The following is a 12,845-nucleotide window of genomic DNA, read 5'->3' as shown; positions in this document are numbered from 1 at the left end:
AATATATATCGAAACCTTTATGTGTACTAAATTATTTACCCTCTATATATATAATTATATCATGTGTTTTATAAACTAAAAGTTATGACTTCTAATTATTCACCTATACTAATATTCCCGATAGTCTACTAAATATTTCATATTTTGTTCATATCGATTTATTACTAGTAATCATAATCTCAGTTAATCAATCTGAATTCAAGTTACTCTGCATTTGCTCTTCATAATCCTAAGTTAATCTTAGTAGTGGATCCGCGTCGCGTTTCCAATAAACATAATTCACGCTACACAAGTAATTGTGTATTTGACTAGCACTTACTACTCAATTCGTAAGACAAAGCATTCGCATCGCGAATCCTAACTTATTCAGTAATAAAAGATATAACATGGCGCAGTCAGCAGGATAGGACAGCGGCAAATCCCCACTTGGAATTCAACCCTTTTGGGAAAAGGCGACACTAGAACCCCCAATTCGCTGGGAGTTTTGGAGAATACAATTGAAACTCGCAATCCTCGCTAGAGAAGGAATTGAAGTGGATCTTCTCTTGGTAGACCCTCCTGAACATGTGCTCCTGCCTCCTGAACCAGCATATGAGGATGCAGTGGACAACCCGACGGCGCAATCAGAACGAGACCGACGTACCCGTAATGAGCAGGCAAAAACAGCGTGGAAAAACCAGTGTCAACGTGTCATGACAATCGTCGTACTTTGTGGTGATAAACCATGGAAGTTATGTGATCGAAAAGCATCCTCTCTGATGTACTTGAGCTTAGGCATGGAGGGGCGCCGCGTATTCAACTCAAAAAATTCAACCATTACCTCGAAACAATCTCGACGAAGGACCTTTGGGACGTTCTGAATACAACCTTTATTCGGATCCATAATATAACCTTCGATAGATATCTCTTCCTCACAAGAAAACAACAAAAGGGAGAACCTATTGAGAAATTCTATGGACATCTCAAAGAACTTTCGGAAAACTGTGACCTAGGAGATAAAGGGGACACTATCATCCGGGATGTCTTTATCGCGAATATGCAAAATGAAGACATTCAGAAGGAACTTCTTAAGGAAACAGTAGACCCCGAAAAAGCATTGGCAATAGCAATTATTATTGAGATGGGTACACTCAACCAACTAAAAATGAACGCAAGCAAAACTGAACCACAGTCAACGGTTAACCAAGTACAACGGACACGTATCGCAAATGCTACCCCATTCTCCAATATGAATACTACCGCACGAAAAAAGTCTACAACCTGTCATTTCTGTGGATCTAACTGGACCTCCGACCATCGCAACAAATGTCCCGCTCGGGGAAAAAAATGCAATAACTGCGGTATTGAGAACCACTTCGCAAAGGTCTGTCGCAAACCTAAAGATCCCAATTCGTACCCAAAACCTAGACCGCGAGTCAATAACGTAGAAAAAGACGATCAAAATGAAGATGTCAATCAAATTTCGGCCAATTTTGATCCGGATTTGGAATCAAACTATTCTTCAGATGAAGATAACTGTGTAGCAGTCATATCTTCATCGGATTCTACAACTTCGGTGGACGCAACCAAACTTCCTGTAACTCTCGGCAATACATCAACAAAGGTTTTGGTGGATTCGGGCAGCGTATGTACAATAATCAATGAATCCTTGGCGAACTCAATCATTTCCCATGATCCAAAATCAAAGTGGATACGCGAAGCGAATCCTAAACAACTAAAAACATTTTCAAATGAACCTATTCACACGGTGGGCATCCTCCAAACTTCCATTCAAAGCAGCAATTGGTACGCGAATCCAATTGAAATTCAAGTAGTGGCGGACGGACATCGCTCTCTATTGGGTGGAGATCTGTTTCCAGCTCTTGGAATTTCAATTCATCAATCAAGTAATCAAGTAACAATCAATCAGGTAGATCAAGAATATTGCCCAATCAAAAAACAGATTGCTATTGATTACCCCGACTTAATCTCCAGAATTGGTAAGTCTAAAGTACATACAGTTCGTTCAAAATTCCACAAACGTTATACCCCATCACATCAAAAAGGCCGACGTGTCCCTATAAATTTATTGGACAAAGTATCCGCAGAACTAAAGAAACTTTCTGAACAAGGACACATTGAAAAATTACAAGAATGTTCGGATAAAAACTTCATTTCTCCTATTGTAATTACGGTCAAAAAGGACAAATCTGTAAAATTAGCTCTTGATTCGAAAATATTAAACAAAGCAATCCACAAAAACAAGTATCAAATGCCAAACATAGATAGCCTCATTGATTCAATTTCACAACATATTAATAACTCAAATCTGGGAGATAACGTATATTTTTCAACAATCGATCTAAAATACGCCTATAGTCAATTAAAGTTACATCCCGATACGGCACGTCACTGTAATTTTAACATCATTTGCGGCAAAGCAACGGGTACGTATCGTTTTAAAACGGGATTTTATGGCCTTACAGATATGCCGGCCGAGTTTCAAAAGGCAATGGATTACACATTGGTTGGGCTGACTAACACATACTGTTTTCTGGATGACATAATCGTAGTCAGCAAAGGCACCCAGGAATCGCACCTCAAATACGTATACAAATGTCTCCAAAAACTTGAAGCAGACAACCTTAGAGTTAACTTAAGTAAATGCCACTTCGCAAAACATCAAATAAATTGGCTTGGTTTTACATTTTCACAAAGTGGTGTTAAACCTATCGAATCTAAAACAGCGGCAATTGCGGAAATTAAAGTCCCAAAAACATTGAAACAATTACGGTCATTTCTAGGTAGTGTTCATCACCTAAGCAAATTCATACCTAATCTTGCCAAAATATGTCAACCTCTCCGACCCTTATTAAAGAAAAACGAAAAATTTATTTGGAATGAGAATCACCAATCACATTTTGAACATATCAAAACTGTTATTGCAAACGCTACGGAAAATACTCATTTTAATCCAACACTGGAAACGCGCATCAAATGTGATGCATCTCGCCAAGGTTTAGGCGCTGCACTCGAACAATTAGATTGCGAAGGGTGGAAAACAATAGCTTTCGCATCTCGTGTTCTTAATAGCAATGAAGAACGTTATAGTGTAAATGAACTCGAATTACTTGGGGTGGTTTGGGCCATTGAATATTTTAAATATTATTTATTTGGGAAAACCTTCACAGTTTTAACCGATCATAAAGCACTTCTTTCCGTCTTAAAATTACACCGCTCTAATAAATCTTACAACAGTAGATTAACACGATGGATTGACCGCTTGTTACCATTTGATTTCAATATTGAACATATTCCTGGTACCCGAATGGGCTTAGTTGATTATATTTCGCGCCAACCAAATCAGAACGCTAAAAGTGTCAATCAATATGATGAGGAATTTATGGTAGCAACAATTTCCCGTATTCGCGACGCGATTACATCTTTATTTAGTAACACAAATAAAATTCTTTTCCAAAAGCAGCACATAACTAGTAATTATAAGCAACAAGTACATCCGACGCGAGTCCACTCTTGCAAACCTGCTAAAATTAGCGCGCATAATTCGAATGCCTCAATTAATTCATTCATTCCTCGAGCACAAGTAAACAATTACAATTCTGAATTCATTTCTAACTTTAATTGCCGTGCAAATCAACTGCTTCAATCTGATACCACACCCGCAGCACGAATCCAGTCGCAAAATTCTAATTGCAATTTGATAGCTAGCTCCACGCAACAAGTACTCCATATCAACATGTCAGCAAAAGAGGCATCACAAAGCAACCCATCAACTTCACCACAAACCCCAAGAGTGACATTTCGCACCCAATCCACCCCCATTTCATCTACCAGAGCCGGACCCAGCAACACCCAAGCATCATCATCACCAGAGGACTATGACATTGAACTTTCACGGGAAGAGGTATTCGAAAACAACCTAAACCAACTATTCACCAAATCCTTCCTAGCGGTACTCACAAGCAAAGACGCGGTGCTGAAAGAGATCCGCGATTGTGTAATGCAGGATGACGAAGCCCGCTGTAAAGAAGTGAGCACATACATCCACTCCTTCTGGAAGGATCTACACGTAAAATCTGGGTGTCTGTGTGTTGACCAACGTGTGGCCATCCCGAATTCAATCAAGGAGGCGGTGCTTGAATCCATTCATATGACACACCCGGGTAGTTGGGGGATGATATCTCTCTCTCAATATGCATGGTGGCCCTACATGCATAGGGAAATTTTAGCAAAAACATCCGATTGCGCCCCGTGTACGGATATTGGTAAGAATTTGAAACCTATTATACCAAAATCTAAATGGCATCCACACAAAGCTTGTCAAGAACCAAATGAAGAAATACAGATTGATTTTGGGGGTCCGATAATTAATGATAAAGACAAAGATATTTACTTCTTAACATGTATTGACCGTTATTCAAAATATCCAACTGTTAGAATATTCGAAAATGCTAATGGGGTAAACGTAGTAAAATTTCTTCGTGATTATGCATATACTCATGGAATCCCGCGAACGATACGCTTAGATCAAGCAACTTATCTTGTAGGTAAACAAGTTACAATTTATTTTAACGAAAATAATATCGACATTCTCGACGCTCCGGTTGGTGATCTTAGAGCTATTGGATTGGTGGAGCGAATGATCCAAACAATTAAAAGACGTTTAGCCTGCATGAAAGCCGAAAATAAAGATACATTCTCTACAGCTAAAGCAATAAAACAAATAGTCTCTGATATACGATTAACTAAACAGAAAACAACAAAGATAACACCTTTTGAAGCTCATTTCGGTCGCCCTGCAAATACTCCCTTACGGAATATTAGCACACTTCCATCAAGTAAAAATCTAACTTATGAAAAAATTGTTAATCACTATTTAGATGCTGAGACAGTTTCTGCGGAGGATTTGCTCGACGAAAATGGATGGATCAGTGCCAACAGAAGTGACACTGAGATAGAGCATAAGATGTGCCAGGCCTCCCTAGACGCAGGACAACGCTATCGGGAGTCAGACATCAAAGAGTCCCGCTTTATAACGCATCCACAAATCACAGACCCTATCCCCAGGACCGAACAGTCCCTTAACCTCAAACTGGCTCGCAAATTACCGCAAAAGAAAAGAGCAAAACGACAACTGGCGGGCCTGTACGAAGTGCTAAAACCTGGATCCTTCGTCACCAAATCGTCACCAACAACGACGATAATTAACGAGCCTGGCAGAACTCCAGTGAAAGTCCGAGATAGTGATCTCGCAAAATTTGGGACTAAAGCAGAACGATCCACCAACCTGTGGGTATACGCCCAAAGACGCCCTGCCCCGTACGAAAAAACCACAGAGTTCAAAATCGCGAAGCATAGTAACGATCTTAAGAAACAAAAGAGGGGCGAAATCAAGATCAGACATCGCCAACGTGATACTACATCAGTAGTATCCTCTGTGAATTCAAATGTCTCGCGTGCATTAACAGTCCGCAAACCGAATAAACCACAATTTGAAAGACGCCTTACTCTTCCCACAGCTGATATACAAGAAGACGTCTCAACTCAAAACCAGCCTCTTATTTCAATTGTACCGGCCCCACCTACACCTACACCACAAGTACCCCCCGCACAAACAAAGGACGACCAAACAAAAGGCCGCAAGCGCAATCGGCCCCAATTCTACGGCTTCACAGATGCTGACATCTCCCCTACAAGCTCTCTAGCTTCAACAAGTTCTACTCAGCCAAAGAAGCGCAAGAATAAAAAAGAGAAGAAACAAACAAAGAAGTCCGATTCGGTGGTAGCCCTCATACAAACGGCAGAACAATCTCGAATCCCGTCATCTCCCAGACCCGACTTACAATTGGGACAAGTGTCACCACCGGATCCCAGAGTTCGATATTTCGAATATGAGCAAGAACGAGAAATGTCGGTGTGGGATGCTGAAAATGAAATTTAAATTCAAAAACTTAGTAAAACTATTTTAAACTGCATTCATTTATTTAGTCTTGTTCCCGCTCTGCTGATCCAAAAATAATGTTAATTTTACTTTGAATTCATTACAATTCTTTTTCATTTGTTAGCTTTTAATTCTTTCAGTATTCGCCCTGCGAATCCATTTATTTCTGTTTGTGCATTTAAATAATTCAGTACAATGTATTCATTTCACACGCTTAAATTATGACGCGTATTTGTTTCACATTTACACCATTATTTAACAATAGTAGTACTTCTACATTTTAAGTTAAATTATGTTCGTCTCATTCAATTTCATGTTTTGTGCAGATACTAAAAATTGTAAATACATTAAAATTTTTTTTTGTCACGAGGGAAATGTGATACATATGGATACCTAAATATATATCGAAACCTTTATGTGTACTAAATTATTTACCCTCTATATATATAATTATATCATGTGTTTTATAAACTAAAAGTTATGACTTCTATTTATTCACCTATACTAATATTCCCGATAGTCTACTAAATTATTTCATATTTTGTTCATATCGATTTATTACTAGTAATCATAATCTCAGTTAATCAATCTGAATTCAAGTTACTCTGCATTTGCTCTTCATAATCCTAAGTTAATCTTAGTAGTGGATCCGCGTCGCGTTTCCAATAAACATAATTCACGCTACACAAGTAATTGTGTATGTGACTAGCACTTACTACTCAATTCGTAAGACAAAGCATTCGCATCGCGAATCCTAACTTATTCAGTAATAAAAGATATAACAGACCCCCAGGCGTACGTCCTATTTTTTTACATAGTAACGTTCTACATAACAACATATAATTTGTAACTGGGGTCATTAAAAAACGCTGGGGGCCAAAACGGAATAGATCAGAAAATAGCAAAACCGCCAAGCAACAGTGGCGTTTAAAAAAACAAGACAAAAAATATTGACACTATTTTATCGCCAAATAAATCAGTTGGTTGCAGAGTAGCCTAAGTTATCATTCGCAAAATCTTTTGAAAAAAGCAAGTCTCGTGTACCTTTACAAACAAAAATCTTGTTCTATAAACTTGAAGCAAGCAGGAACAATCGAGCAACAACTATTCAGCAAGTAGTTACCAGTTTAAATAACAGTATACCAGTGGAATCAGTCAATGTTTTCCTAAAGATTGACGCATGAAAACAGGAAAGAACGCAAATGATACACGCCTGTGAATACTTATTATTGAATACACTTAAATTTGTTTTCCTTGCAAATCGTAAACATTCTAATGTAAAATTTGTCTACAAGAAAGGACCAAAAAATACTGACTAATTATCAACCTCAATTTCATTTATACATGAAATTGCAAAAATTTTTGAGTAGATATTTCTCTTCGTCCAATTGCTGAATCACAACAAAATTTACAACTATACACAATTCAAATTGATTTTTAGAACAAAAAATGGTCTGGAGTTTCTCTATCATAACACAGAAACAGTAACTTTGAACAAGAATAATTTTTCTAGAAAAATCTGCAGATTTTTCTCATATCATACAAAAAACTTAAACTTCAATTCATATAATATAGAAAGAAAGCAAAAACTCTTATTTGCTCTTCGACCCATAAATTGCAGTACGCTACTACTCTATCATGTTTTCTCCTAAAATCGATCATGTTTCTCACTCGAAGAAAGTTCATTTTATCTCTCGAAATGTTTTATAACATGGCCGCGTGACAGAATCTAGCATAGGCTCTTATCAGCACTTTTTTAACATCGTCACTGAGACAATGTTACTGAAAACACTAAAATTTCTGGAAACAATTTGATAGAAACGCATAAACACTGGAAAATGAAAAACTTATTAAAGTTGGAGTTAAGCAATTCTAATTGTAGTTTAAGGAAGCAAAATACAATTTTGATGCACTTCCGTTTTGCAACTTTCGAAAAAAGTGTCATTCGCTAGCATTTCAAGACTATATGATACAAGGCGGCTCGTTAATGTGCGTTCGCACATGATGTTCTGACCCAAGCTCATCTACAATTTTGACTTAATTGTCAACCAAATTCAGAGATAACAAAAAAAGATCATTGAGTTTAAAACAATCGCTACACAAATTTTCTACTAATTGAATTACATAATGCCCTGCCTCCTACAGCGTCAATGACATTTGACATTAAAAAGACTACCAGGCAAAAAAAACAAACAACAAAATTAGAAAAAACAAAAGTTTCACGGCAAAAACTGAAAAATTAAACTTAAAAGCACTTAGTAACAACGTCAAAACGCAGTCAGATAAAACCTTAACTACTCGAATATACTTTGTCCTAACTGTGGATGGAAGGTTTTCTTAATGAGACTATGTAGCAAGTCAACAAAGACAACGATCAAGGAGGCGAAATTCAAAAATTAATCAACATTTATTAAACCAAGAAATTTCAAAAGTCTAGAAAACCATTTGCTTTTAACTAAAAAATCTCTGATAAATTACTAAAAAGTTATCACAAAACAAACAAAAAGAAACTTTCTTTGGGTAGACTAAGCCATAGAAACGAACTAAAGAAAAACTTAAAAAATTACAAAATATTTGCTACCATTAAAATCATTAGCTATTATCTGAATATTATGTACTTTTAAATGAATTCCTATTTCTAATAATTCAATTGAAGGAAATATAGTGAAAGATTAAATAAGTTGATTTGGGCAACATCTGAAAACCACTGGGATCTGTTACTACGCGGTTGCTCTGAAAGAAGAGAAAAAGAAACGCAAAAAATGAGCATACAAAAAACGCTTATAAAAACGCATATTGTCCTAAAAACAAAGCATCGGTGACAAATAAAGTCAGTAGATATGTTATTTTTGAAACAGAATAAAATGGATGTGATCTATCCATGATGAAAATTAGTTACAATTTGACGAAAAGAACAACAATAAATGTAAAGTTTGAAAAATAGTTGAAAATATATATCAAAAACTTTAAGACTAAAGGCTACGAACTGACTGCTTCGGATAACATCAATAAATCAATCCTCAATTACAAGCTTAAGAGACTTGTCCTCATTTTACTACTACTTAAAAAACAAAAACAGGCAAAAACAGCAATTTCAAGAAAAAAATTGAGCGAGAAAAGTGTCGAAGGCATTACAAAATGAACTTTTCACTGAAAACTTTCTATGTTCAAAATCTTTTTTTAACAGAAATGGGGTTCATCTTTTTATGCAATATAATTTCAAAAATCAAAATTGAACAAATACATTAGAGCCACGAAACTTTTGAGAAAACTCGTAGTATCCACGCCATTAAATTCGTAAGCTCTCAACGGAATCCACTAAATACGAGAAATTATGCCTCCATGGAGCATCAAATTTGTTTGTCATTCCCTTTTCATTAATTTGACCTTACAACAAGTTATTGACGATGAAAACAACAACAAAATCAGGCAAAACTAAAAATTCAGTAAAAAAAGTGCCAGAAGAAAGTGTCGAAGAAATTTTAATCATAAGCTCTTCTCTGAAAATTTTATCTATGATCCATTAAACGTCTTCCCTAATCCAATGGGAACTATCAGTAATAAGATAATGTGATAAGATTTCAAAAGGACCCAAAAATAACAAAAAGTACCCGAAAACCAAAAAAATAATTATATATGAAAACTAGTGGCATTGAAGTTTTAAACTAATAGGTAGAAAATGAAGCCGTTAACCAGATTAGTTTGTGCGGGACAAAATAGATCTTGTAAGTACCAAGGCTGATTAACAGTTCACGAAAAAAAGTTCAGGATTGGTTAATGTTCAAAAAAAATTTCGAAAAACTATGTTTAATGTTTTAATAGCCATTAAACTCAAAAGCTAAAACAGGCGAAAACAAAAATTCACTAGAAAAGTGCGAGAAGAAAATTTCGAAGCCATTTAAACCGTTAGCTTTTCTCTGAAAACATTATCTGTGATCCACTGAATGTCTTCTTTAGGCCAATGGGATTAAACAAATTATTTGGATAAGGTTTATAAAAGTTGGATAATATGATAAGAGTTCAAACGTAAACAATAATACGAAAAAATCGAGTTTTTTTTAAAAGAATTTGAATTCTTTTGTCACTGAATTCATTGAACCAAAAGTTAGAAGATAAGACCTCTAACGAGATCAATTTTCGTTGCAGTAGAAAGCAAACCGGTTATGTCAAAACTGAGACTGACTAACAGTTCACGAAAACTTTAAGATTGGTTAATGTTCAAGAAAATTTTCAAAAAAATAATCTTTAAATTCTTAACAGCCAATAAATTCAATAGATTTTGAATTCAATAAATACCCTCAAATATACCCCCAATGGAAGTATAAGGATGTTTTTCATTCATAGATGATCAATTTGACAGTAAAAAAGTGCGAGAAGAAAAGGTCGAAGCTATTTAAAGCGTAATCCAGTAAAAAAGTGCGAGAATCCAGTAAAAAAGTGCGAGAAGAATCCAGTAAAAAAGTGCGAGAAGAAAAGGTCGAAGCTATTTAAACCGTAATCTTTCACTGAATATTTTATCTGTGATTAACTGAAAATTTTTTTAGGCCAATAGGAGCTGTCAGCTTTAGGATAATGTGATAGGATTTCAAAAGTAACGAATAATAAGGAAATATCCAAAAAAATTTTAAATTTTTTTGAAATCTTGTGTCATTGAAGTCATATAACCAAGAAATAGAAGATAAAAATGCTAGCCAGATCCCATTTGGTTACAGCAGAATGGAGGAGGCGGCTTTCATCGCAGAGACTGACTTACAGTTCACGATCATAAGTTTACGATTGGTTAATACTCCAAAAAAAAATTTGAAAAAATTTTTTAAAAGTCTTAACAGCTATTAGCTGTTCTCTCAAAGCACTAGATATAAGACTGTTCTCTCAAATATAGCTGATATATAGCTGTTCTCTCAAAGCACATGCTATAAGACTTCAAAAAATTAGTAAGTTCTCAAAAAGAAAAATAACAAAACTCAGAGTCGAAGCCAAAAAACAACATGAGCAATTCCTTGAAAACGGTTTTTTTGTTCACTGGAATAAATTCGACTGTAAATGAGGTTTGTCATTAACGGAACCCCGATATGAAAACTGATTTGTCTCTAGGTGACCTGAAATGAATAAAAAAGTAGAAAAGTTTTCATAAAAAAAAGAGCTCTGAAATAGAATTCGATTTTTTTTTGATATTGAACCTCCCTATGAGACCAGAACTGGTCTTTTTTAACGCCTTTAGTCTATTAGGACCACAAAATTGGTTCAATTTTTGGCAAGAAATTTAAGTTTGAAATACTATTTTTATAGAAAATATCTTAATTTGAAGAAAAATTACACTAAAAGTGAACAAATATCCCGTGTTCACACAAAACTTCAATCCTCGATAACTCCTCAAAAAACGAAATCGAAAAAATCTTTTTGATTTTGAATTCTACGCTGGACCAGCTTTTCAATGATACCACTCACACTTCTCTGCGATGAATACATCGATCGGCCAAAGTTGACTGAACAAAAAAAACCTATTTGAGTATATAGTTCCTCCCCCTCCCCCCCCCCCCACAAGTGGGGTCGGAACAAAAAGTATTGCCTTTGCTCTAAAATGAGGAAATTGGAACATTTATAGCTCTGGTTTGCATGTAGATTACGATCTGCATCTTGAAAACATTCGCAAAATTATATTACATAAGCAGGCAACTTTTTTCATGTCAGAACCGTACTTACTTTTGCTGTGAATGTTAGCGAGATGACCTCAAAAGTGATCTGAAGTTAGAAAAGTTCACCCCTTGGTCTAAGAATTGATAAATTCGTCATTTGCATGCAAACGCAGATCTTCTACCAATGCTACCTTTGACTATAATTTTACACGATAGATTTGTTTTAATAGCAATAAAAGATAAAAATCTGAATGTCACATAATGGAAATTTGTAGTAATCTCATACGATGATTTTCAATAAAATCAGCGACGAATGACACCAAAAACATTTAAAAGATATAAAAATTATTTATCAATTTCCGGCCAATGAAAAAAAAATTCACTAAACTCAAGTTAGAATTCAATAAAACTTATCATTTGAAATGATATAATTGATTTCGCTTGTGACGCCGAACAAATCCTCTAACAAAATTAAATATTAACTTTGTAACAGTAACAAAGGACTAACCTGAAACTATCGGACTGCCGTCATCAAAAGATATGATTTCTGAACTCTGATGAAATATTCTGTCAAATAACTTAGATATCTATGCAATTGAGTTAGTTATTAACGACGCCAATTTAAGCATTAAATCTTTAATGTCAATACAAAGTAAACTACAGCTTAAAATTTTAGTTGTTTGCCGCCGCAGAGATTATTTGAAATAGAACATTTGTTCGTTTTGTCCTGAAATGAAAAATTGCTTAACTTTTGAAATACAAGCCATTGTCCGAAAAGCCATATTTCGTCTTAGGCATAAAATTTGTAACTAATATTCACGGTTAAATGTAAACCCGTACCGAACTTCAAGTGTTAGTCAGTACTGGGCAATTGTAAATGCAAGTCCCCCAAATAATATATTTTGCTAGACGTCTCTCCAGAAAATTGCTTCTTTCAAGCGTATATTAACGGCGCAAAATTGAACCTTTCAACAGTTATTGTGGCGCAGTAAGCGGAACAAACGACTATAGAGCTGGAGATTGTGGGATCGATCACAGTACGCAGCTTTATTTTTGCAATTGGTCCAAATCTGAGAATTGTAAAGTCAGTTTGAACGCACGACTGTTACGTAAAAAATGAAATGAATCAGTACTGATAAAAAATGCATTTAGACGTGCCCAGTACTGATTCGTACTTGGAGTTTGGTATGGGACCCACTTACTCAATTTGGAGTGCGTAGCCTACAGTTTCAATGTCCAAATTTTATTTGTAATGACTTGAGACCAAG

General features: G+C 35.5%; 1 long non-coding RNA gene across 1 annotated transcript in view; it reads right to left on the bottom strand.

Moving 5' to 3' along the window:
- The window catches only part of LOC142358281 (uncharacterized), a 36,109-nt gene extending 23,682 nt beyond the window's left edge, over window positions 1–12,427 (bottom strand). Inside the window, exon 1 of the long non-coding RNA XR_012761791.1 lies at window positions 12,086–12,427. This is a non-coding gene — a long non-coding RNA (uncharacterized LOC142358281). The remainder of the gene's footprint in view (window positions 1–12,085) is intronic.
- Between the last annotated feature and the right edge of the window lie 418 nt (window positions 12,428–12,845).

This window comes from Convolutriloba macropyga, unplaced genomic scaffold (assembly GCF_964194025.1).
Source record: "Convolutriloba macropyga unplaced genomic scaffold, txConMacr16.3 SCAFFOLD_1190, whole genome shotgun sequence".
In the NCBI taxonomy this organism is placed as follows: Eukaryota; Metazoa; Xenacoelomorpha; order Acoela; family Convolutidae; genus Convolutriloba; species Convolutriloba macropyga.
The sequence above is the reverse complement of the archived record's forward strand: the minus strand, read 5'-3'. Positions and strand labels throughout refer to the sequence as shown.